We start from the raw sequence: 27,529 nt of genomic DNA, 5'->3' as shown, positions 1-27,529 counted from the left end.
TGTGATGTAGCTAAGATGGTCGTTTTTGAGGTGGGGAAAATTTTCATTGATTATATTGTTAAATAGGTGTTGCATTCCCTTGCTCTGGAATTCCTCACCTTCGTCCACTCCAATTATGCGAAGGTTAAATTTTTTAGCATTATCTGCTTGCTCTTGAATATCCCTTTGGTTTAATTTGAGTAATTTTTCCATATCTGTCACTTTTTGGTCCAGTTGGTGTATTCTGTCTTCTGTATCTGACACTCGACCTTCCATTTCATTCACTCTGTTGACAGTGGCTTCTATTGTGGTTTGCATGGAGGAAATGGATCCCTTTATGGATTCAATGTTGGTTCTCAGAGTACTGATCTCACCTCTCAATGAGGTATGCATTACCTCTAATTTGGCGTTTATCTCACTTCTTACTGAGGTTTGTGCAGCTTCTATTTTTGCATGCATCTCTTGTTTGATACCCTGTATCTCTTTGGATAGTTCATCCTTGTGCTCTTTCAATTTCTGATCAATTTCTCGCTTTATTTCTTGAGTCATTGCCTCCAGCAACCCTTGGAAGTAGCCTTTGTCTTCCATTCCTGCTTTGCTCCCACTGGGACTCTCCCCTGTGTGGCTGCTGGCTTTTGAGGTGAGCTTGCTGTCCTGGGTGGTAGTAAACCTTGTGATTTTTCTCTGTGATTTTCGCATGGAGGTTTAGGAGACTGCTCTTCAATTTTGTTTTGGTGTGTCTGTCTTTGCTTGGTTGCTGATTCTGTATTGGTAGAGAGAGTCTGTGCCTGATCTGGGTTCTGTTGGGAGCCTATTTCCAGCTGCTATTCTGACTTACTTAGGATTCTCAGCTCTCTGCTGTAGATTGCTGGCAGTTCCCGCCTTTGGAAGGGTTGCGCAGCCTAGACTGCTTGTGTTTGCTCCTACGGGTGCTCTTGTGAAGAACAGATGCTCTGGATGCACTCTCCCAAATGCTGGAGTCTGCTATGGGCTCCTGATGTGTTTTTGTTTATTTGTTTTGGGCTGGTTGTGGGCTTGAACTCTAGGTTTGGGTGCTGTCCCTCAGCTTTTCAGCTCAAGGCTGGCACCCTACCGTTTGAGCCACAGCACCACTTCTGACCCTTTTTGCTTTTGTGATGCTGAGGAATCAGATGCAGGGCCTCATACATCCAAGACTATCACTCTATTGCTGAGCCGCCTTAACAGTCTGAGCTCCTGCTTATTATCAGGTGCTGGCAGCCTGTGTTGCCCAATTCCCAGTCTAGGATATATGGGTGGAGTTTTGGTGGGGTTTGGGCTTCTCTTGTCCTGGGCCTCCAGGTCTTTTGTTGTCACAGGCGTGCTTCCCGGGGGAGTGTTGTTTCCTGGTTTTCTCCCCTCTGTTGAGGCGTATGCTCAGCTTTTTACTTCAATTGGGAGGAGTTGGTTGTGTTGTTCAGGCGCCGGATCCCCAGGCCTGGTTCCGGCCCCAGCCTGGAGCGCGCTTGTTAGGCCTGTGCTGATGTGTATACCACCTAGGTTATGCAGCCTGGAGCGCACTCGTTAGGCCTGTGCTGATGTGTATACCACCTAGGTTATACAGCCTGGGGGACACAGTTCAAATTTCTTCTACTGTTGGTAGTCTTGACCCAGGGGCGCTGTTCCTGGCTTGGGCATTTAAGCTCCCTTCCAGGGGTGCTCTTGCTCTAGCCTGGCCAGCTGAGTGTGCTCCACGGGCTGGTGGAGCTCTCAAACAGTTCCCAGTTTTAGTGGGTCCTGTGGTCCGGGTGCTGGGGTAGGGAGTCTAGGTCAGGGTCTGGGGATTCCCTCCAGCTCTGGTCTCCCTTGAGGGATACACTTCCCCTGTGGGGTACTCACCCTGGAGCTGGTTGTTTCTGTGTGGTGTAGGTCGTCAGTTGTTGTTGCAATCCGCGCTGGGTTGGGCGGTGGTGGCTCTGTGTGATTCTTTTCTGTCTCTGCCTCTGTCGAAGCTGTTGGGTCAAGAGTGTCCACGCTCATGCAGCTTCTTCTTGGTACCTCTGGGGCCCAAGTGACCCCGCCGGGTTGTTGCGATCGTGATCGGGCCGGCGGGTGGTCTGCAGACAGGACCCTTTGTCGCGCCGAGCAGCTTTGGCGGGATGGAACCTCTCTGCTCGGGTGGAGAGTGTTGGATCTTTGCGATCGCGATCAGGCGGGACGGGTGGTCTGCCGACAGGTCCTTTTGTCACTCTGCTGATGCCGAGCGGCTTTGGCGGGATGGAGCCTCTCTGCTCGGGTGGAGAGTGAGGGGTGGGGGTGGGATCCTCGTGGAGACTCCCGGCTGGTAGGTTTCTCTGTTCCTGGCGATCTGCTGTTCTGCAAACCAGTACCTGATGTTCTGAAAGTGGCCCCCTGTGTCTCTGCTGTTTCTCTGGGGCTCCCCCAGCCCCCGCCGGGCCGGCTGGCCGGCGGCTTGGCGCACTGCCGCGCGGCCAGTAAAGGTTGGGGGAGGGGTCTTCGCTTTTCTCTGTTTTGAAATTCTTTTCCTCTCTTTCTTTTTTTGTTATTCTCCGCCTCTGGTTTTTCTCTGAGTGTTCGTCTTTTTGTTGTTGTCGGTCTCTTGGGGAGATTAAGCGTTGGAACTCGAACTCTCTTTTTGGTTGGAGAGAGCTGTGGCGTTTCCCTACTGCCCCGTCGCCATCTTGGTCCCCCCTTCTCGAGGGTAGGATTTCTGCTGGATTCATGAACAGTAGGCCTTAGTTATAGGGATTTTGGATGTGCTTAGCCATGTGCCATTCTGAGGCTTTAATGACGCAATGAGGACACTGGTTCGAAGCTAGGAGAAAATGAGGAGAGAGAAGGGGTTTAGGGAGAGTTAAATATCAGGACAGGGACAATGACTGAATAATGTCTGTTGAGACTCCTCTGGCTCGGTCTTACCTCCATGGTAGTGAAGAGAATCTACAGACAGGTCACACATCCCTCTCCTGGGGTTGAGATTGGGATTCCAGTGGCAAGTCTCAGGCCTTAGCCATCCTGCCTGGAATTGAAGATAAAACGACATCCTTGTTACAATACCCAAGTGGGTCACCATGGCAGCTGGGAAGGCAGCACTGGACATCACTTTCTGTAGAATGACCCCAAGGTGCTCTCCTACTGGCACTTTGGTGTCTGCTGACTACTTCCAGTGCACAGGCGCAGGACTGGGGGGGCGGAGGGGAGGGTGTAGAAACACTGGTTATGGATCTTTAAAGATGGTGGCTGAATTGGGGCAGAGAGGCCCAAGCCATCTAGACTGGAAATGGTGTTTTTCAAATTTTAGTGGGTGTCAGAATCACCTGGAGGGTTTGTTAAGCCCAGATTGCTGAGATATAGCCCCAGAGTTTTTGATCATTTGCATATTTTTTTGGGGGGGGTTGGTTTGTGGGGCTTGAACTCTGGACGCTGTCCCTGAGCTCTTCAGCTCAAGGCAAGCACTCTACCACTTGAGCTACAGCGCCATTTCTGGTTTTCTGGTGGTTAGTCGGAGATAAGAGTCTCACAGACTTTTCTGCCCAGGCTGGCTTTGAACCGTGATCCTCAGATCTCAGCCTCCTTAGGATTACAGACATGAGTCACTGGTACCCAGCTCATTTGCATTTCTGACCTGTTCTTAGGTGACTCCTATGCTACTGGCCCACCAACTCCCATCTTTGTATATGTCCCAAACCACTAGAACTCTGGGAAGCAGCCCTTCAGCCCTTCCTGGGGTTTGGAACTGGGGTAGTCCTGGGATTTGTCCTTATGCATAAGAAATAGGCAATGCCCCTGGGAAAGGAGGCAGTGGAGATTGAGTTTACCAATAACACAGACTGCAAGATGTCCTTCAGTGAAACTCAAACATAGATACCCAGACAGTGCTTAGAGAACCACAGCACAAAAAAAAAAAAAAAAAAAGCAACACAGAGCTATGTCATTCATTCACTTTTTTCACTTTTTTTTTTTTTTTTTTGGTCAGTTATGGGGCCTAAACTCTGGACCTGGGCGCTGTCCCTTAGTTGTTCAGCTCAAGGCTAGCACTCTACCACATGAGTCACAGCACTACTTCCAGCTTTTTCTGCTTTTATGGTGCTGAGGAATCAAACCCATGCATGCAAGGCAAGCACTCTACCACAGAGCCACCTTCCCAGCCCCTCATGCACATTTTTATATACGTGTTTTCTTCTTTCCTTTAGTGAGGGTTTCTTAAGACAGGTGAAATATTAAATGATTGTCAAAGCTAACCTTTAAGGCACGATCAAACCCTCTTAAAACAATTCTTTTAATGAGGAAAAAATGTGCAACATTTCCCCCCTTTCATTCTCTTCCAGCTGGTTTGCAAGGCAAAGTCCTACATGCATTCTTAATTTGGACTCAGCCTTTCTCTACAGCAGACCAAGTGGTGGGGAAATTTTTTTCTTTAGGCAACAGCAACATTTCTGTCTCATTTGTTTCATTTTTTTTCTCTGCAACATGGCAGCTTGTGGGACTGCTAATTTGAACTTTGGACTTTCTAGGAATGCATCGCTCATGATCAGTAAATATATCAGGCTGCAGATTTTAGCCATTTAATTATTGAATGTGGAAATGCTTCTTTGCCTCATGAATATTTTAAAAGGGAACAGTAGACAAATTGCATTTGGCTTCTAAATTTCAATATACTTCTGAAACACTTCATATTTCATCATTATCTGAATACCCTATACTGTGAGCTCTGTTTCCCCCCCAGGGAATTTGGTAGCAAAGTGACTTTGCTCAAAACTGTAGAGAAGGCCAAGACATTTACATCCTCAAACCATTGGTGTTTGTCCTTGGCTCTGTCAATGTCCTTATTGGAAATGGGACTTGAAGCAATACGTTCATGTAGCAAAAGGCAGAGCCCTAAGGGGCGAGGGGCCCATATTTGGACTTGACTTGTCCTCTTGCTCTCTATGAAATTTGAGATAATTAACTTCTCAATGCTTGTTCCTTCATCATGTATGTAATATAAATAGCTACTAGCCAGGCTACACCTGATATCCTAGCTACTCAGGAGGCTGAGATCTGAGTATTACATTTTAAAGCTATCCTAGACAGAAAAGTCCATGAGGTTTTTATCTTTAATTAATCTGCCAAAAAAAAAAAAAAGATAAAAAGTTGGAAGTGATGGTATGGCTTAAGTGGTAGAATGAAGAGGAAAAAAGCCAAGCAAGAGCTTAAGAGCCTTTTAGTTCAAGTCCCAGTGCTGGTGTGTATGCCTGCACAGGCGCACACACACACACACACACACACACACACACACACACACACACACACACGAAATAGCTATTTCACAGGATTATTGTGATCAATAAATGAATTACAGTGCTTAACATACAATATACTGCTGGGACATAGGAAAGCTTTAATAAACCATAGTTATTCTATAATCATCTTCATTTTTTTCCATTTTATAAAGTCCCTATCACAGTGCCAAGCGCATAACATAAAAGATAACTATTATTACTAACATTAACATCATTATAATTCTTACAGATGGACAAATATTAAAATAAAGTCCTCCCTTGGTATTGTAGGAGATAAATTCCAGGATCCCCACAGTTCCAAAATCTGGAGGCTCAAGTCCCTTCAAGGATCTCCATCCTTCCTGTCATACCTAATACAGTGCAAACGCTCTGTAAATAATTCCTCTACTGTATTCGTAGGGAATAATGACCGAACATTATCTATACATGTTCAGAACAGATGTCATTTCCCCCCCAAATATTTCAGATCCTTGGTTGGTTGGAGCCTCGGGATGCAGGATCCATAGATACAGAGGGCTAACTGTGTATTGCTTTCTCTGTGCAAATTATATGTGTTTTATTTTGTAAGATAGGAACTAATAGAAGCAAATGGGCAGCTTACTCGTGTTCAGCAAAACTGAAGTAAATCAACGGTGCTCATATAAATATTAAGATAACCCGTGATGCAAAACATGTGTTCAATTTGTGCCTCAAATGGAAAATGGGTTCCATAGGTTTCTATTGAACTTCTCATTATTGTGACACAGGAGTGGGAACTTTAAGAGCAGTCTTCCCATAGAAGGCAGTGCTGACAATGGACAATAATCTGGCTAGGAAGTGAGGTCCTGTCCTTGAGTGTCTGCCCTGCCTAGATGCACTCTGTATTTGACCTTGAGCACAGCTCCACATCTTCCTAAGCTGTGGTTTGTTCATCTGTAGATTCTGTTCTGTTGAGAAAATGCTGCAATTCTTTTAAGTGCCTGTGATTTATTCTACTTAAAAATAGACATAAAAATAAAGAGGAAGATTTCATCTGTTGACAATCCTTAGACTCTGCAAATTTCACCCATTGCTTTTAAACCACCAGGTATGAGGTGGCAGATATTTGAGGGCGGTTTAATTGGAAGTCATATTTATCATGGCGAGTGTATGTGCTTGTACTAAATGTGTTTTTGACAGTCTCTCACCATCCAGCCGCTTGCTTCCAACTGGAGTGATTTGCTTCTCTATTGCATTCAGACGAAACACTTCAGTACTGGTTAGAAACGTTAATTAGTTTGAAGAAGAGAAACGGGATTGTGTTTCTTAAAATAGTTCTGGATACGGAAAGCTATTTTTTTGGTGCTCTTATAATCTGGCTGCTTCATAAGGGTGACATTATGAGGCTTTGCATATAGCCTCTGCTATATTCATTGCTGGCATCTTTGAAACTGGTGAAGCAGTGCTTGTAATTAAGGGACAGAATGACAATCCTCTCTATGTGGAGCTATTTTAGATATAGCCCAGTGACTCTCATGGTTTGAATCTTAACACATATTCTGCCAGTTGTTTGTTGGTGAGAAATCTTTCTTCTGGTCTTGGAAGCTCACCGTGAACGTGGCCTATGATTATACACCAGTGTAAATCAATATAAACAGACCAGTAGCACTATGGAGCGCGTGCTGTGCTGGGAAAGGCATGAGTTTTGTGTGGGGATACCTGGGCTACAGTTCCGGCTCTGCCCTTCACTTGCTTCAGTGCCACACACTGTGGGCCAAGTGTTGAGCTGGGGCCTGTGGATGCAAAGACAATGTAGCATGACCCTGTAATGTGGGCTTTCTGCATCTTCCCAGCAAGTGGCTGGGGCCGAACTGCTGAGGACACTTTCTGACATTCTGTCAGCTCTATCTCTAGACATAATAGTCTCAGGCTGCCGCTTGAGTAGGCATTATGCTAGAACTCCAGTGGCAGGTGGAGTATAGCTGTTTTGAAAGAGTGTGGTTATTTGGTGAACGGTGAGTGATTTATGTATTACAGCATTTCAGGTGGGCCTGGTGGTCTTCATAAATGGATTCTGGCTCTTGCTTGGAAATGCTTGGCTAAATTTGTCCTAAGTACTGTTAACATTCAAATCAGTTTATGTGATATCTCTGAGTTGGTGGGAGACTGGCACTTTTTTGATAGAGGAGGTGTTCATTTAAACCTGTGTTTCTCTTCTAGTTTGTTGTGCAGTAAAGTCTCTCTCTCTCTCCCTCTTCTTTTCCCTCTCTCTCCCTACCTCTTCTTCTGCCTCCTTCTGATACTGAGGTTTGAATTTAGGGCCTTATGCTTACTTGGTTTGCTTGTTTGGCTGGCTCTCTACCACCTGAGCCAGGCCTCCTTTTTGCCAGTTATTTTAGAGATGGAATCTTGTGGGCTTTTCTGATCAGGCTGGCTGCAAACTATGAACTTTCAGATCTCAGCCTCCTGAGTTAACTAAGTTTATAGGCATGAGCCATCAGCCCTGCTACATATAAGTCAATTTTGGTGCTATTTCTCCATCCCTTCCTTTTTTTTTAATCTTCCTTAAACTACATGGAATAATCTCAACTAAAGGAGCCATTTGCATGCAACATAATAATGTATTGGCTATTTATCATTATCTTCCCGCATTTAAGCTCCTTTCTTTTTGTGCTCTGTCTGTAAACTGGAAATTCTACTGAGTTAGTCAATAATAAGACAAAAGAAGAAAGATCTAAAATACCACCTGCATTGTGGGAAACTGCGGGGTTGGGAGATACAGGCAAAGGAGCTCCCTGGTGCTGAATCCCCTCAGTAGGCACTCAGTGGGCTCCCCGTCCCCTACTTATACTATTGTGTGAAACAAAGCCTGTCCCATAAGCCACAAGCTTCTCACCTAACTCATAATTCCTCCAAATTCATAATCGCCAAAGGCCTTCTGTCTCCTGTTAGAAATAGTGTAAGACCAAGAAGCCAGGAATGCTACGCTAATAGATTCTGGACATACTACACTACTATGGCAAGAACCTCCAAGGAAGAGCGTACACACACTGAAAGGAAACTCTTTGGAGTGGGACAGACCCAGGTTCAAATCCTGGTCTTTCTCCTTGAGGCCGTGTGATCCAGGAGAATCCTTACCTTCATTAAATGAGATTATATGTTAAAACAAAAATTCCAGGCACATGATAAGAGCTCAAAACGAATTACACATCAAGTGAGATAACATATGTAAATGTCTTCTGTAAATTATACAGATATATACATTTGCATCTAAATCAATACAGAAAAATGTTATTACTTATTGTAGTGGCTTTAGCAGAATAAGAAATTGCATTTATCATGCTGTTGAGTTCGTATCCTCTATTTTGGGGCATTTTGTGCCCTAGGCTTGTTACAGTCTCTTTCCTATAGCGTTTACAAAGGAGATCCACAAGCCAGAAGGAAAGAAGAAATTAAATTAATGAGGAGCTTGTGTGCATCAGAACGACCATTCCTCTGATTCCAGCTATTTTTGTAGGTCTTCCTGGAAGCTGTCATGTAATTCTGTAGCAGCCATTAGAACGTATTCACCATTTAATTTAGGCTGAGAAATCATTAGGGGGAATTTGACACAGGCCCGGCACGTTTATAAACTGAAATTCTGTCAGGCTTCAAGGGACAGTTCATTTGCTAGCAGCAGCCCTTGAAGTGCACCCAGGAAAGAAATGCAGGAGTGGACAGCTGTGGTTTTGCTCTGTCTGCTTCTGTCCTTCTTGTCATCATCATCCTGTCCTCATCACCTTTGGTAAGGATTGTCTTGGCCTGGTACTTGCTGGTTAAATTTAACCATAGACCTATCAGGTATTCTTGTCTTCTTTTGACTGTTTCCGTGGTTACCCAAGGACTTAGACAGAGTCAGGATTTGAACCAGGCTCAGCTCATTCCAGAGTCCTTGCTGTCTTGGTTAGGAGAGAAAGAGAAGCCTGAGGGAGGCTCTGGAAGGCTTTTGCAGCTTTTCTGTCATGGACATTTGCACTAGCTAGCATAATTCTACTTTTTGTTGGCACATGTTATTGCCAATATCTAGTTCCAGCTTTCATTTGTTTTGAGATGCTGGGGTTTGAACTCGGGGCCTCCTGTCTGCTAGAGCCATGTCTCCAGTGCTGTTTAGCACTGATTGCTTTTGCCTGGACTTGGATCCACCTATTTTGGGCTTCCCACTGTGGCTAGTGTGACAGACCTGCACTACAAGCTTTCCTCTGTTGAGATGCAGTCTCACGGATTTTTTTTTCCCCTTTTGCCCAGGCTAGCCTGAAACTGTGATCCTCTCTCTTAACTTAGGATGACAGGCATATGCTACTGCTTATAGCTATGGGTTGAGAATGGATCCTGAGAAGTTTTCTGTCTGAGGTAGCCTTGAATTGTGATCCTCCCAAGCAGCTCCTTCCGGCACTAGGCTAAGCCACTGGTGCCCATGCTCCATTGTAAAAGCAACATTGGTTTTCCTCCCCTGACCCCATGAGAAATGTTACTTGTTTCTCTGACTGGCAAAACTCTCCAAAAGACCCACATCACCCATTCTGCTCTTCAATCCTGGGGCCTTTCTGTGCTGCCCACTCTATGCATGCCAGCAACCTCCCCTTTACTGCTACCTGTTTCTGCAAGAAATCAGCTCAAAAGAGGAAAAACTTATTTTGAAACTTTTTATATTTTAATTTTATTATAAAGGTGATGAACAGAGGGGCTTACATAAGTCAGGTAAAGAGTGTATTTCTTTTTGGACAATGTCACCCCTTCCCTTGCTGTCTCCTAGATTTTCCCTCCCGTCTCCACCCACAAGTTGTATAGTTCATTTTCAACAGTGTCCAGTGAGTTCCACTGCTGCATTTGCTCACCCTTTGTCCCTCCATTTCTGTGCCCCCCTGTTGCCCTCCCAAAGAAAGATAAATGAACAAACAAGACAAGAAGAAAAAAAAAACAATAAAAAACCCTCTTACTTCCATTTCCTGAAATTTATTTCAGTAAATATTATTTTATGTTTTATAGGCATTGCACCTTTGTGTTCCTCTCCTATGAGTATCCTTCTCTGGTCTCACTGTGTGTGAATGCTTAGAGTCCAGTAAAATATATTATGTCCCCAGTGTATTTTAGGTCTAGCTTCTGCATATGAGAGAAAACATGCGCTGTTGGTCTCACTGAACTTGGCTCACCTCACTTAACATGATTGTTCTAGGTCCATCCATTCCCCTGCTGATGTAATATTATTTGGGAAACCTTTTTTGGCTTTCAGTCCAGGTTTGAGGCCTGTGGCAAGTCATCAAACCATGATGGGGGCCATGGTGGAAAGCTGCTCTCCTTGTGGGGGCTGAGAAGCAGAGAGTGAGGGAGAGAGGGGAGAGGCTCCCAAGGTCCCCTTCCAAGGCACGCCCTCAGTGACTTAACTGCCACCTCTTAAAGATCCCACCTCTTCTCAGCCTTTAACACAGGGGCCTTTGAGGAACACCGTGTATACAAACCAGAGTAAGCAGGTTTTAAAGGTATAAATTACCATTTTATTTAATTTTTAAAAATGTCTCAAGCTCCAGGAGCAGTCCTCTCTCTGCCAGACGTATTTTCGTTTCTCAGGCTCTAGCTACTCTCTAGAGTAGGAACCACGCATGGCTCTGGTTCTGGAGTTGCCACGTTCCTGCTGTGTTAACCTAGGAAGTGACTCAGGAGAGGCTCAGCCTCAAATTTTCTCCTCCATAAAATGAGGGGGCGGGAGAGGATTGTAACTACTTCATAGGGTTCTTGCGGGGATTGAGTGAGATAGTGCAGCGGCAGGCTTGGCACAGGAGTGGCACATAGTGATTGTTTAATAAATGGCAGTCTGAGCCTGGTTGTAAAGTAGGTGCTCAATAAACAGGGACTACCTTTGTTCCTTTTCAATTCACAACCTCTTTCAAGTGTCTAAAAACACCACACCAGTATTAGTGGGCTTTACAGCTACGTAGCCCAGCTGAGAGTGGGGTGGTGTGTAGAGGAGAAGTGCCAATAACTTGAATTCTACCAGGGTGCTGGTCAGGGGTGATCAGCCTCTGTGAGTGTCCCCCACCATGCCAGAGTTGGGACTCAGCCATGGAGGCAGCGAAGGACCCCCTTCCTGTGGACATCTCCCATTGTCCAATGGCACCTGAGCCTGGGAGCCCCACCAGAGACCCTGTTCACTCTTACGTTTCTTTCCCACCATCACTAAGTGACTTTGAGCCAAATAGCAGCCAATAGCAGCAAGCTTAATAAAAATTACAGATGTGTATTTTCCACATACTTGGGGGATTCTCTCTCTAAAGAAAAGAAAAACCTTTCAATTTTAGCTGTGGGGAGTTGGAATCTTTTCTAACGTGCATTGTGCACCTGCTTCTTGAAATTGAAGAACATAATTTGACTTTTTTTTCCCTCTTTTCTTGGTGCCTCTGAATGAAAAGGTGTGCTAGTAAACTGGCTTTCAGAAAACAAAACAAAACACCTCCAGATCGGCAGTGTTTGTATATCTCCTTGGGGTAAATATTCCTGCCACAACTGATTTCCGGCCCTCAGTGGTTCCTGAATATTCATGGACAGCTTGAAAAGAAGTGTGAGGAAACAGCAGAGCCCAGTGGGGAGGAGCAGCCCTGGGTAGGCCTGGCCTGGGGCCTCACTTAACACTTGACATCTGGGATGACCTGGGACAGGCTGCTGACCCTGAGCCGCTTACTATAAATGGAGGTAAAAGTGCTGCTGAGAGTGATGGTTAAACTAGAGAGGGCGACACTTGGCACATATCAGGGGTCCCAATGGCCAGCTAAGTGACAGTGATTAAGGCAGGTTGGATGGGGATTCCAGTCCACACCTGATTGCCTCTCCCGGCCTGGCTACACATGGGGATGGATGGAGAACTTGAGAGCCATTCAACCAGAACTTCTGGGCAGGGAGTATGGTTCAACAAAATGCATGGCTCAGCCATGCAAGCCTTCTTTGAGAGCTGCTGGGTGTCTAGTGTGTATGTTGCCTCCAGAATAAGTCTGCTTGGCCTGTAAACCTGCTGATGGTTCTTTGCACTGGAAGTTCGTGTTCTCTTATTGTTTTTGTTTTTGTTTTCTTTTGTCGGTCATGGGGATTATACACAGGGCCTCTATCCGTGAGCTTTTTTTTTTTTTTTTGCTCAAGGCTAGTGCTCTTCCACTTTGAACCACAGCTCTACTTGCGGTTTTCTGACAGTTAACTGGCTGGCTTTGAACCATGATCCTCAGATCTCAGCCTCCTGAGTAGCTAGGATGACAGGTGTACCTGGCCGGAGCTTTTTGCTATTGCCTGGTCTTCAGATATTAAAAGCATTCTCAACCCCTAGGTTTGTCTCACTGTCTCCAGTGGGCTGTAGTATATTTTATATGTGTCTATTAAGTGGGAACTAAGGGTCTGCTGGGGCCTCGGGAGCAAAGACTTCTGGGATTGTACCCCAATACCTCACTCTTCTGCCACAGTAAGCTTTCCATGCCTTGGTACCTTTGCACATATGCTTCCCCCTGACAAGGATGTTCCCTATGTGTTTGCTACCCTGTGACCCCTCACCTTTCAGACCAATTGCAGGTCACTTTCTCCAGAAGCCCCCTCCTTGTCTCCCCTGGGGTGAGCCAGGGCTCAGAACTTTTGTGCCCACCCCTCGCCAACACTTATGTCATCACTAGTTTACATGCCCATTCTAATTCAATGAACATTTACTTGGTGCCAAACTATGCTGGATTTATAGATCAGACACTCATACCATGAGGCCTTTAAGGCCTCACATTAAATTCATCTATACTCCTGGCACTTGTCACCCAGGAGCCTTTTTATATGTTAGAAAGACAGGGATGGGAAGATGGGAGGCATTTCTGGCTTGCTTGTGTGTCCTGTGCCAGGACTGATTTATGGTGATTAGATTGTGGACTTACTTTAAGGGATTTGAACATTGATTCTGCACATAGTGTTTCTCTCTGGTAGTGTCCAGAATGGAAGCCTTACACTTAGGGTGAGTTTGGAAGATGTGGGAGTTAGTTGGGTATGTTGGAGGAAGCTGGTGTAGGAAGTGGAGGAAATGAGGTGATCCGTGATTGGATTCTAAAGGTCCTTGACACTACCCCCTCCCCACTCCAAGCTGAGGAAGTTTGAACTTCCGGGGGGTGGGGCAGAGGTGACAGCCCCAGTGACACTGTAGAGGAGAGAGGCAGCAGTATGGTCAGGAGTTGGGCGAGAGACTCCTTTGTGGCCCGTTCGCTGAAGTGCTCAGATCAAGTCATCCACCTTTGAGATGGGGGCATCCCTGCCCCCTTCTATCTGCATCATTTACCTTTCATTATCGATTTCATTATCTTCACAGCCCATCCTGGCAGGAATGGCCTGACACTGGGTGGAAGTAAGCTAATAGGGTCTCCAATGACCCCCTTCTTTGTTCATATCATTAACTTCTGCATTTTCCAGGGAAGATCTTATTAGAAGAAATCATTTGGGGTTTGTTTGCAGTTGTGTTTTCCAGGGAGAGGCTGGCCAGCAACTGTCCCTTGCACCTGACTCTACTCTGTATGTTTGTTTATAAAAGCAGGTGTTGCTCAGTGCTTAGGGAATTCAGATTTCTAATTAGTTGCTTGTTAACTCCAGGCCTCCAGACTGTGCCACCAACATTACTAGTTGATTCAGTGAAGAAAGCCTGGCTTTCCTTTCTTGCCTATAAACAAATATCTGACTCTTTGCCAGTGACACAGTTTTCTGAAATGCAACTTGCTACATTACTGTTACAGGTTATGGTGCCAGAGGCCATGCAGGTACTTTGCACATAGTTGTCTTGTGCAGTCTTTGAAGGATCATTGCAAATTCTGTTTTCCAAAGAGGAAATCTGGCCTTGGGGAACAGAGTCACTACCTGAACTCACAGGGCCATTATAGATCAGGCTGGGATATGAACTCAGCTCAGCTATAGGTTTGCTCCACACCTGCACTCATGTCTATACTTCATGTTACAATGTGTTCGTGCTTTCCACTTATTTTCCTTCCTTCCTTCCTTCCTTTCTTCCTTCCTTCCTTCCTTCCTTTCTTCCTTCCTTCCTTTATTGCAGTACTGGGGATAGAACCCAAGGCTTCGTGCCTGCTAGGTAAATGCTCTACCACTGAGTTACATGCCCAGTTCCTTATGTTTAATAGATAGCATTTTATGACATAGGAGTTTGGATTTTACCTAACAGCATCTAGAAAACAATTTAAAATTTTTAAATATAGTTTTTAAATACATTTAGCTCTGTAATAAATGCCACGAATACTTCTCCTATACTACTATTATTCCACTTGAGTTCACTTAAAGAAATAAATTCAATATTTACCTACTCTACAGGAAAGCCCTAAATTCTAAAATTATCCCAAGGGTAAGAGTTTAGTTCTGCAGCGATTATTCATGGTGTAACCAGCCTACCTAGGCCATATTTATCATTTCGTTTTTCCTTCCAGGAAGGTGGTAATTGTATATCACTTTGATTAGGGATTTGTAACAGTCACATTAATTTAGCTTTTTTACTCTCTTGCTGTTAGCTATTTTTAATATGAAGATTGATTTTTTTATTCTTTGATCAAACATGAAGAGACGAACAGGCTTATAGAACCATTTGTTCATGGTTTTTTTTTTTTTTTCACATATTCTGAGCCTCTCTCGTGTGTAGGGTGATTGTTCGGGCACAGATGACCTGTGAATTCTGCTGTGTCTTATAGTACAAGGGAGGGAGGGAGGCCGCCAACCCACAGGAGCACAGGGAAGACTGAGTAGGAGGAAAGTGTGGAGAAACCAGCAAATATGGCAGTTTGGATCTGAAATGGCCCCCAGAGGTCCGTGTGTCAAAGGTTTGGTCTCCAGTTTGGCCCTATTGGAAAGGGTGGAGCCTAATGAGAGGTCGTAGGTCATTGGGGATGCTCTCAAAGGGGATGGGGGACCCCAGGCCTTACTTCTCCATCTGTTTCACTTCTGAGATGCTATGAAGTGAGCAGCTTCTTCCGCCACATGTGCCCACCATGCTGTGCTGCCCCGCCTCAGCCCCAAAGCACTGTGGCTGCTGGATCATAGACTGATGCCTATACAACCGAGGCAAAATCTTTCCTCTTCTGAATGGAAAGCTGCCTGACATAGCTGTTTGTGCCCATTGGGAAATACCTAAGGACGGCTACTTAGGAAGAAAAAGGGTTTATGGAGCACACAGTTGTGTAGGTTCAAGGGCATGGCACTGGCAGTGGCTCACTCCTGGTGAGGATGTGTGTCACATCAGCTGTGTCACATCCCAGAGTGTGTCACATCATCAGAGCGGGGGAATGGTGCAAGAAGATGCGGCCACTGCTTGATACAGGAAGCCAGAAAGACTGGGTAGGGCCAGGTCTGGCTTTCATAACCCTCTCAAAGCAGCTGTAATCTCTCCCCAGAGGCCTGCCCTGGACTAACCCTGGGACCTCCCACAATTCCCCACATCCACCAGCCACCACCCTGGACCATTTGGGAAACAAACTCCAGCAGGATAGCAGTGGGGGCAAGTAGACATCAGTCTTTCCTTGGAAGTGTTTTTTGCATGGGGAGACAGATGCTTAAACAAATTAGACACACACGGTGGCTTCTGGGCTTCAGTAGATTTTAAGATGTGGTCATTTGGGGGCAACTATGAAAATCTGTAAAATGTAGCAGTTTGTCATTTTGCTGATGTACACATTATCCTCCATTGCAAAAGAAATTATTTCTGTCTTCTAGTAACATAATTTAGTCACCAGTGAGCAGGTGAGATAAGGATTCGGGGGCAGGGTGGGGGGTGAGTGGGAGTCTTTCTACCATCCATAGAAACAATCCACATGGGTCTTCATCCATTTATTAACACCAAGCCTTCAGCATGGTGTCTGTTATATTTCCACACCTTAGAAGGAGCTAGGCTGCTCAATCCCTGACTTTGAGAAGACAGAAACAGATACACACACAAAATGATAATTCACTCTTGACAGTCATGAGGCTCTTGTCCAGAGGTTTCTGGGAATTATTAAATTGAATGTTACTTATTGTCTGGAGGATCCTCACTGATGAGTGACTTGTTAATTCAACCTGTCTCGTGAGTGGAAGGAGCGACTTAAGGTGTCTTACATTTGCCCTCTCTCCATTCATACCGCCACATGCCATGTGAACCATCGCCAAGGCCAAGGGTCTGCTACAGGCCATTCCCAGTTCTGCAACAAAAGGCGTGAATGGATACAAGGACACTGACAATTCCTTTGCTTAGAAACACTTGAGTGCACCTCCTTGGCATCAGGCCAGTCCCAGAGGAAGGGGAGGGAGGAAGTCGGAGGTTTTCTTGTAGGTTCCAGGGAAGCTCTGGTGGCATGGCTTGGTGATCAGCTACCATGACTGGCCAGGAGAGGCAGGCATAGTGGCAGCAAGGAGACTTCCTTGTTATGCTGCAGGAACAATGGGGAGGTGGAAGTGCAGAGAGAGAGAGAGAGAGAGAGAAGAGGAGGAAGGACAAGTTGTAGGTTTGGAGGGAGGGTGGGCTGAGTTCCTGTGAGCTGCAGGTGGAGCTATAGGGCACCCGAGGGTGGGGGTAGGTGTCAAAGATGCTCCAAGGATTTTGGCCTGAACAGAGATGAGAAAGACACAGGTGTCACACAAACATCCTTGGGATGACAGTCCCCCGGATAGACAGCAGGGCAACAAAATGGCCAAAGGAACAGCTGGCAGGTAGAAATGAGCACTTGGGGCAAAGGTGTTGGACAATAGAGCTGGCCCCAGGAGAACTGACTAGCCATCTCATTCGGGCTCCACTCAACTGGGATTCAATGAGTAAAGAAGCTGGAGGACTCAGGAATGATAAAGGGTTGGAAATGCAACAATTAATCTTGATGAGGAATGCCACCGAACTACGGGCTTCAGGGAGGAAAAGACATCCAGTTTGGGCCTTGTCAGTGCTCAGTAAATGTGGGCTATTATCACCATTGTCAGCCTCATCAGCCATCTCATAGCTGTCAGCACCTCTGCCAATGGTTAGTCAAGGTCATTGCTGATGGTGAGGTCTTCCAGGGAGAAGGGAGAGCACAGAAGACAAGGGGGGGGGGGCAGGGACCGTGGGGGATGAAGCTACTCCATCTCCTTTAAAAGCCAGTGCAGAAAGCATTTTCTAGTATCCGGGCTCACTTTGACCATAATATGGCTTGGCTCTACTTGAAAGTTTCTTAAGAATTAACTGCAATTTAAGAAGGCAAGGTATAAGCCCCAGGTCCATCTGCTAATCCCGAGGGCTTACATGAAACCTCTTACACACACAGACAACGGCAGGCACCACGCAGTTACACCGTTTTAATGGAGGGAAATGGATGTGGATGGTAGAATCTTAAATGAATTCGTTTTCCACGTTGCAAAATTAATTGGCTCCCAAATACAGCCCTTTGCTGCAGTAATTGGAGTTCAGAAGAGCCTCCAGCTTTCCTGTTACCTATAGCCAACATATCTGGGTTTGATGGTGAATAAAGAGCTCTTTGTTTAATTAGAATCCAATCATGTTTTCAGAAGTTAGTAATCCAGTTAAAGTTATATTTTGCTTTATATAAAGTGGAAAAGGAAGAGGTCAGCAAATGTCTTATGGTCCCTGTTCTGTACCCTGTGTGGAATGGAGTTGAGGTTTCAGAGGGAAGTAAGAAGTCAGTCTGCCCGCAGACAGCTCAGTCGGCCACTGGAGTCTGATGCAGAAACAGGGATGGGCAGGTGAATGGTGAGTGGAGATGGCTTAAGGTGCTGCCGGGGCTCAGAGCAGGAAGTGGCTCCCTCTGCCCAGGGGTGCTGTTTGAGGTGGGCCTTGACACATGGTGACACATGCCTGTAATCTTGACACTCTGGAAGCTGAGGCAGGAGGGTCACTTGGGCTCAGGAGGAAGACTAGCCTGGGCAACGTGGCAAAACCTTATGGGGGAGGGGGAACCAGAGGGAGAAGGGAAGGGAAGGAAATGGAAGGGGAGGAGGAAGGAAAAGAAAGAAGAGAGAGAGGGAGAGAGGAAGGAATGAAGGAAAGGAAGGAACGAAAGAACAAAGAAAGGAAGGAAGGAACGAACGAAGGAACAAAGGAAGGAAGGGAAGAGAGGGAGGGAGAGAGAAAAGGAGGGATGATGGAGGGAACAAAGATGGAGAGAGGAGAAAGAAGAAGCATGAGGAAGAAAGGGAGCAAAGAAGGAAGGAAGGGAGGCAAGCAGGCTAAGGTATAAGGGGAAAAAAGGAAAGAAAGAAGAACAGAGGCAAGTGTCATTCTCAATGAGAGGCCAATTAAGGAGAAGTAGCAATGGCCCAGAGGAGAGCCGGGACCTGAAGAAGGTGCTGAATCCGGGGACAGTTTTGAGAAGCATTTTGCTTTCCTGATGACTGTGCCGGAAGTGAAGGAGAGGAATAAACCAAGAGAGGGGGGGCCACAGATGGCGATCTGGTGAGGACTCCTAGGGAGGAAGAGAGGGTTTGAGAGGAAGAGCAAGGGGAGGGCCTGTGGATTTTCCCTAAGCATAAATGTGAAATCCTTTTGCAAGAGGATTTATGACTAATAATCAAACACAGACTCCAAAATCCAACAGAGCTATGCTGTGTGAGAGCATGTATTCACGCTGTGCTCAGAGAGACTGGGTAGATGTTTGACCTGTGCTGCTGCTGAAATACCCGAGGACCAGCTGGGTTTCCAAGTCTCCTAAGGAAGGAAGAGCAGCCAGGCTGCTTGAAGCAGTGGAGACCTGAAAGCATTTGTCCTTCCCCACAGGTTACATTCCCTCACCTCAACCCCAGCAAGCCTCGTTTCAGCTGCCTTCCCAGCCCCTCTACCTTCTGCTCCCTTCATCCTCTCGAAGGTGAGCCTGGCATTCAGGCCACAGCCGCAACCTACCAACCACTTTTCACAGCCCTGGCTGCAGCTGTCAGATGCCTGACTTGCAGGCTGGGCTGGGCACAGGCAAAGGGACTCTTAACTGATCAGCGATTTCCTCAGTGCTTGGGGCTGACTCTTAATTCTGTTCTCTCTTTCACACACACACACACACACACACACACACACACACACACACACACACACACACACACACACACACACACACACACACACACACACACACACACACACACATTGTTGATCACAAAACATTGTTTTAATTTTCAGGAAACAATCTAATAAATAGTTTTGCACTCCCTGCATGGGATTCTGTAAAATGAACAGTTTGACCTTATTTACTTCCAGTCTCTCATTCTCTCTCTCTTTAAAGTTTAAGAAATCATTTATAGATAAAGCATTCCTCTTTTTCTCTCCCAGCAGAGCATGACTATGCCTGTTAATTTTATCTCACCTATGTGTATTTTTTAAATAAATAAATATATGTGATTTCTGTGTGTGTGTGTGTGTGTGTGTGTGTGTGTGTGTGTGTGTGTGTGTGTGTGTGTGTGTGTGTGTGTGTGTGTCCTTGAACTCAGGGCCTCTCATTCTTCCTTAGCTTTTTTGCTCAGCACTGGAGCTCTACCACTTGAACTATACCTCCACTTCTGGCTTTTTACTGGTTACTTGGAGGTAAGAATCTCTGGATTTGTCTGACCAAGATGGCTTCAAAGATTAATTCTCAGATCTCAGCCTCCTGAGAAGTTAGGATTATAGGCATGAGCCACTGACACCTGTCCAAAAAGTGCATATAATAATTTTATCTATCAATTTTACATAAACAATGCAGTGCATATATCCTATTGCATGTAGCCTTTTTGCTTACCATATGTTTTCATAATGATACACTTAGTTCCGGGCTGTATCACTGTTATTTATTCTGTCAATTGTAAAATACTTTATTTAGTAAGCCACAATTTGTTCCATTCCCTCCCTATTAGTTTACTCTTATCAGGAAAACCAAGTTGTCCTCCATCTTCGCTTCCATGACGAGCGCTTCAGTGGGTGCCCTCCTGTGTGTTCACCATTCCTGTGTGTTCCAGGTTGACCTCAAGTGAATGTGAGCTTTCTGTTTGTTTAGGTACTGGTTATGCTCTCATAGCAAATTTTGTTTGTTGTGCAGCTTTATATCTTTTGCACCCAGAACAAAGCCTTGCAAAATACCCAATAAACAGTTGTTCAAAGATTGAATATATTCATGTTCCGCCCAGAGTGGCTGTCTTCACACGCCAAGTATGTATAAGCATTTCCATTTCTGACACTCTTGCCAGCACCTGCTTATAAAACATATTAGTGTTGGCCACTCTGGTGCATATTAAATAGCATAATAGTATTCTCATTGTGTTCCTGTGATGACTAATGACGGTAGCTGCCTTGAAGTAGACATATTGGCCATTTGGATTTCTTCCTCTATGAATTACCTGCGTATGTTCTTTGCCATTTCTGTTTTCTTTCTGGTTTGTAAAAACGCAGTTTATCTTGGATTAAAACCCTTTGATGGTTCTAGGGGCTGTACATAGAATAGCTTAGGTTACACTTGTCTTAGGTGGTTTGCCGTTGGATAAACAAAAAACTTTCAACGTTATATAGTCTTAATTATTTGCAAAAATGATAGGAGCTTTACTTCTTTCTTTCTAGCATTATACTTTAATTTCTGTCTCTTTCAATATCCTGTTATCCTTATCATTATGAAAATGCGCATCTTATTCCTGGTTTTAAAGGGAATGTCTTCTAACATTTTACAACTGAGTTTGAAGTGAGCCATGAATTCCAGTTGACATCTTTTATCAAGTCATTTCATCCTGTCTTTGCAGTCCTAGGATAAACCTTGGTAGTGATGATAATTCTTTTGATTCTTTATTGGTTTCACTTTGAGATTTTCTCTAGTTCTTTCCTTAAATCTATTTCTTTAATTTTCTTTCCTTAAAGGTTGGTTTATTTTCTTTGAATGTTTATTTTATTAATATTAATTACTAATTATAGTAGTAATATAATTATTAATATTCCTGCATCAAGATTTTGTGGTTTGCTTTTTCCTTTTCTTTTTGATGGTACTTAGTTCAAGGTTTCACATTTGCTAGGCAGACATACTGCCATTTGAGTCATGCCTCCAGCCCTTCTTGCTTTTATTTTAGTTTTCTATTTTTCTTCTTTCTTTCCTTCTTTCTTTCTTTCTGATCTGTTGTGGGGCCTGAACTCTGGGCCTGTGCACTGTCCCTCAGCTCTTCAACTCAAGGCTAGTGCTGTATCACTTGAGCCACAGTGTCACGTCTGGCTTTTTCTGCTTATATGTTCTGAGGAATCGAACCTAGGGCCTCATGTATGCAAGGCAAGCACTACCACTGAGCCACCTTCCCAACCTATTTTAGTTATTTTTCAAATAAGGTCTTGTGTTTTTTTCCCAGGCTGGCCTGGACCCTGAACCACAATCCTCCCATTCTCTACCTCTGGAGTAGTTGGGATTACAGATGTGGGCCATTGTATCCAGCCTACATTGACATTTTTTAGAAGAAGGTATCTCTTTGTGCTTCTTTATTGTTATTTAAAAATGATGAACAGAGGGTCTTTGTACTTTCTTACATCAAGTTTACATAGCTATCAACTCACAAGGCCATTTACTAAGTAGCCACTTATGCCAGTATAGTAGAGTAGGAAGAGAGATGAGTTTGTGAACTCTGAGAATTCATTGTTGTGCAAATAATTTTCATACAACTAGTGCTTGTCCACTGTGTTGTATAAATAACACAGAGACATGGGGGTCAGGGATCAGGAGCTCAGAGTTTGAGCTCAAATGTAACTAAATTTAAATTCTGGCTCCACCAAATTGTTAGACATTTCACTTTAAGAAAGCTAGCAAGTTAACTTAATTTTTAGCTTCTCATTAACTTCTTCTAAAGCAGTATAATAACACTGCCTGCTTCATAAAGTACCTTTGAATGCATGTGCTTTAGAATGCTTAGTGTTTTATCCAGCATACAGTTGAGAATCAGTCAAAAATAACTGTCATTGTTTGCATCCATTTTCTATTCGATCCTCACAGTTGCTTTATAAAATAGATTATTGTTACTATTTGACAGATGTTTTATGAGCATTTGAGACCATTTAGTAGAATATTATTAAAATGTTGGGTTTTATTAATGTATGTAAAAGGACTTCAAATCAATGTAAAATGCCATGCAGATGGAAAAGGACTGTCACTCTCCGGGAAGGCTTACACCCAAACTCTTGTCTGCATTTAGGAATGTCACTTCAAGAATTAAAAATCATATATCATGAGACTGGGAGAAATAACTTAGCATGTCAAAAAGAAGGAAGCAGAGAAAGAATTGCAAATATTTAACAATCATCTCTAGGTATTACTACCATGTTTTAAAAGTCCATATATATGAATACAAGACGTGTTCAAGCAATTTTTGTATAGTCCTCTTCCTGTCTGCCTTTAACGGCTGGGTTTAATCCTTTCAACATACTGTGGTGGACCTGCGAGGAGGTTTAAGGGTCTCTCCTTCTACCTCAACCTCGTGTATATTTCTCTACATTATCTCATCTGCAATGAGTCAGCCATGGTGTTTAGTATTCGCTCTCCACAGTACTTACAGACCACACCATTCATATTACTACCGCAAGTTGCTTTCTTAAAAGTGACCAGTATATTTGGAGAGGGTTTTGTTGTTTGTTTGTTTGTTTGTTTGTTTTGTTTTTGAGACTTAGTGTCTTAGATAGCTAGTTTTCCCCAAGCAAGGAAGGCATCGTTTCTTTGAATCCTCTTGAATTTATGTCCTAAAGATCCTTGGTTCTTCATTCTTTCTACCTTTATCAGTCTTGTCCAGGCTACATCATCTGTAGTTTGGGGCTAACAATCTCATAATTTATTTTCTCCCCACCTACTCTTACCCCTATCCATCTTATTCTCCACCTAGTAGCCAGGGTGATGGTTTCAAAACTCACTTCTGAGGTAAATTCATGCCAGCAGTGTTTCTGTGGCTTATCATTTTCCCTTAGGATAAAGATCAAAGGCTGTGCATTATCTAGTTTAAAGCAACAGTTCTCAAACTGTGGACCTCAGGCTCCCAGGGTTCCCCAATATTTTGCCACAGTATCTAAGAGATCAAAACTATTTCCGTGACCATAATACTTTTTCCGTGTACTAACTTCACCATTGAGAGTTTGAAAGTAATGTTGCCTCCTTAGTAGCAGTTAAAACAGTGTACTGGTAGCCTTTGTATTTTTCAAATGTCACAAACTCTTCACCGGGGCCTGGGCGCTGTCCCTGTGCTTTTTTTGCTCAAAACTAGCACTCTACCACTTGAGTCACAGCTCAACTTCTGACTTTTTGGTGGTTAATCGAAGATAAGAATTTCACGGACTTTACTGCTCAGGCTGACTTTGAACCTCAGATCTGAGCCTCTTGAATAGCTAGAGTTACAGGTGTGAGCCACCATCGCCCATATAATACTAGACTAATAACTAAAAATTGGAATTTTCAGGAAATTGTATCTGCTACTAGAGCTTGTTAGCTCACCAATATTTAGAGATGTTTTCTTTTGAGATTGGAGGTGATAAGAAGGAATGAGAGTTTCTGATGATGTATGATGAAATGTGTATCATTTGGAAGATCTGCACAAAGCAGTATTTTTGCAAATGTCCAACTAATGATGTTTTCAAGCTCTGTATACAGAAACAGATGTGAATACAGAGTAGATGTTAGGATCACTGCCCCCCCCTCCCTTTTTTTTGTGTGTGCTAGTCATGGTGTTTGAACTCCAGGCCTAGGCACTGTTGCTAAGGGTTTCTTTTTTTGTTTTTTTGTTTTTGTTTTTCTCAAAGCTAGCACTCTAAGCCACAGCTCCACTTCTGATGGGCCCCACCCCCCTCTTTTTTTGGTGACTAATTGGAGATAAGAGTCTTAAGGACATGCCTGTCTTGGCAGGCTTCGAACCACGATCCTCAGGTCTCAGCCTCCTGAGTAGCTAGGATTCCAAGCATGAGCCACTGGTACCTGGATCCCACTATCTTTTATTAAGACAGTTATAAAGTTTGCAAAACTAAAAGCAGTGTTACTTTTGATATTTTGTTCTATGTTTTGAAAAAGATGGCTTCCGTGCCGGGCGCTGGTGGCTCACGCCTGTAATCCTAGCTACTCAGGAGGCTGAGATCTGAGGATCACGGTTCAAAGCCAGCCCGGGCAGGAGAGACCGTGAGACTCCTATCTCCAATAAACCACCAGAAAACTGGAAGTGGTGCTGTAGCTCAAGTGGTAGAGCGCTCGCCTTGAGCTGAAGAGCTGAGAGACAGCTCCCAGGCCCAGAGTTCAAGCCCCACGACTGACAAAAAAAAAAAAAGAAAGAAAAAGATGGCTTCCATGAAAATATTATTTCAATAGCATATTGTTTTTACTGTTTTGCTGATTTATTGTCTGTTGTAATTTATTACTATTTTTATAAAATTTCCCAGTTAGTATACATTACTAATAAGAAGGTGTTTTATGTGATAATTCCAAAGATGAGTACAATGTATTACCCCCTCTGTTATATTCTTATATTCCCTTTCCCTTCCCCTCTTTTTCAGTTCATGAGTTTTATTATACTACCTATACATATGTATATATGTATATGACTATTCAATTATATTGCATATATGTGACGTACATGTACACATAGATAAATCTATGTACTATAAAAGTATATGTAATGTACATTAATCTTCATCACCCCCCAGTATCAATTACTTTTTTTTTGTCAATCCTGGGGCTTGAACTCAAAGCCTAGGTCCTGTCCCTGAGCTATGTTGCTCAAGATTAGCACTCTACCACTTGAACCATAGTTCTACTTCTGGCTTTAGTGGTTATCTTACTGCTGGGACTGGCTTTGAACCATGATCCTCATATCTCAGATTCTGAGTAGCTAGGATTACAGGCATGAGCCAGATACTATTTTTAAACATCCTCTGTTTAGTTGAGAACAAAGCCCTTGAGAGCCACTGACCTAGACCCTGGATATACAGGCCTAGTTTTCCAGCCCCATCTCACTTTGTGTGTGTGTGTGTGTGTGTGTGTGTGTGTGTGTGTGTGTGTGTGTGTGTGTGTGTGTGTGCATGTGTGTGTGTGTGTGAGAGAGAGAGAAAGAGAGAGAGAGGTGTTAAATATTCTTTATTTGACATTTATACATACACCACACTATAATGTCTTTCAATAAGTAAAAGGCAGATTTCAGAGACAGGGAATTCTAATTAAATTGGCATAGTCAAGACCAAAAATATAGACATTGCTTCCTCATCTTCAACCATTGCTTTTAGCACGCTAATGATCATAAATTGAAACATAGGTTAATTTTGCTTGGTTCTGAAGGGATTTCCCTAGTATTTAAATATGTTCTTATAATTAGCTATATAAATCTGAATATAAAACCAATCTGACGGATTTGGAGATGGTATTATTCCCTATCTTGCTGAAAACTTGAACATTACTAAGTCTAGTCATATCACAGAAAGGGAAAACAGTGACTGTATTTTTGTAAGATCATATTCACTTAACTGCAAGCCAGTTTTACTTAAATCAAGACTGTCCAACAAAAATATTCTGTCAGACATTCATGATCTGAATTCTGATGTTAGAGAGCAATTAAATTATTATATATATTTAAAAGCCATGAGACATTTGTTTTGCAATAAATAAATAAGGTGGTACCCATTACTCATTTGTAGCTTTTTTGAATAAGCTTTCAAATCTGCTCTTTTTTCCTTCCTCTTAATGCCAGTGAAGATCATTTTTGTCCCAGGGATGTACTTTTGGGGATTCTCCAAATATTCCATCAGTGTATCCTCTTCCCAGATGATGCCTTTATTCTTGTTGGCATCTGTGTAAGAGAATCCAGCTGCTTGACCTGTCTTCTGACCAAGCAGACCATGGAGATTAGGCCCAGTCTTGTGCATGCCTCCCTTTTCAACGATGTGGCACTGGGCACACTTCTAAACAAAAATCTTCTTGCCTTCCTCAACATCACCCATTTTAAATCTGCTCTTTCGTCACTATCACAAGAAAGATGACCATTCAGAAGCCAGACATCCCATTCTCTCCACATGACTCTTAATCTTCCCAGAATACCCCCAAACTGCCACCATCTGTTATCCAAGCCTGCGCGCAGTGATGCTTTTGCCCCCAGTCCCCAGTTTTTCTTTCACTGTCTCTGCTCTCTCTTGCCAGCGTAGCCCCGGGAAAGCCTGCTCTTTGCCCACATCTAGTGTATCTGCTCACATCCCTCTCTCTGGAGACTATATTAATATATTTCTTAATGATTTCTTCCTTCGGATTTAAATTCTCATTATGTCCCGCCTTTATCATTTCCCCTGGGAACCTATTTTACAAGCGCCGCCTCCTCCACTGTCTGTTGTGTTATATTAATCACCACCTGTCCAATATAAGAAAAAAGAAAAACTGACATTTTCAGTGCAAAGGCAGCCGGTTGATCAGTCTTTTTCCCTAAGATTTCATTAATTTTTAAGGGAGGGTCTCGCATATCTCATTACAGCTCCATTATAATTTACTTTTTACCCCCAGCCCAGGAAGGAAAGCATCTGCACGGTGTTATTAGTGGGGCAGATCTTCCTGTCTCTTGGCAGTTAGAAATCCTGGAAGTATGTGCTTGGTTTTTATATCAGCCAAACTTTCCATTTTTATGGAGCCTTGTCTTTTCTCTGAGCTCCAACCCCTTGAAGTGTAAACTCAGACCTCACCTATCTTCAGGAATTAGATTTTCCTTTGAAAAAAAAAAAAGGGGGTTATCTAGATCTATCAGCCTGCCCCATAGTACTATGAAAGATTTGATGGGATTTTCTTTTTGAACCATTTAGAGGGCTTTGTAAAAGCACAGGCTATTGGAGCTGTGGTCGAAGAGGTCTGGATGTGTGTAAAATGTCTCTGGTGCTAATGGTCCTTGGAGCTTCAGCCCTTCTCTGGACCTGGTTTTCCCATTTGTGAGATGAATGGTCAGCTGTTTGCTAACATTCAACCTGCTCTACAACTCTAACCCAGTTGCATCTTGACAAACCAGCCTATTCTTGGTACCCAGGAAGGAGCAGATGCAGGAGAAATCTCAGCCTGGGCCTCCAAAGAGTTCAGTGTTCTTAGAAACAAAACATTTCGATGCACAAACCCCTTAGATGCAATATGGAGTGATATCCATCATATATATGTGTATCTAAACATATGTATTTATTTACACACATATACATATCAAAGGTCCATTTTGGGCCAGGATCCCTAGAGCCTCCTCCTGTGGTGTGATGGAGACAAGTGAAGAAAGGGTATAAATGGCAACTCTCAAGAAGTCATTACCTGGCGCATGCCTGCAATCCTAGCTGTTCAAGAGGCTTTGATCTAAGGATCACTGTTCAAAGCCAGCCC

At 43.8% G+C, this 27,529-nt stretch overlaps 1 protein-coding gene and 1 pseudogene across 3 annotated transcripts in view; one reads left to right on the top strand and one right to left on the bottom strand.

Moving 5' to 3' along the window:
- Window positions 1-27,529, top strand: part of LOC138820951 (tubulin polyglutamylase TTLL11-like) — a 238,544-nt gene that overhangs the window by 112,014 nt on the left and 99,001 nt on the right. The gene's annotated exons all lie outside the window — the stretch shown is intronic.
- LOC138816915 (cytochrome c-like) lies at window positions 1,974-26,133 on the bottom strand (annotated as a pseudogene).

The sequence above is a fragment of the Dipodomys merriami genome, unplaced genomic scaffold (genome assembly GCF_024711535.1).
Source record: "Dipodomys merriami isolate MVZ:Mamm:240054 unplaced genomic scaffold, mDipMer1.0.p SCAF_11, whole genome shotgun sequence".
NCBI lineage: Eukaryota > Metazoa > Chordata > Mammalia > Rodentia > Heteromyidae > Dipodomys > Dipodomys merriami.
This window is presented reverse-complemented; position numbering and strand designations above follow the sequence as displayed.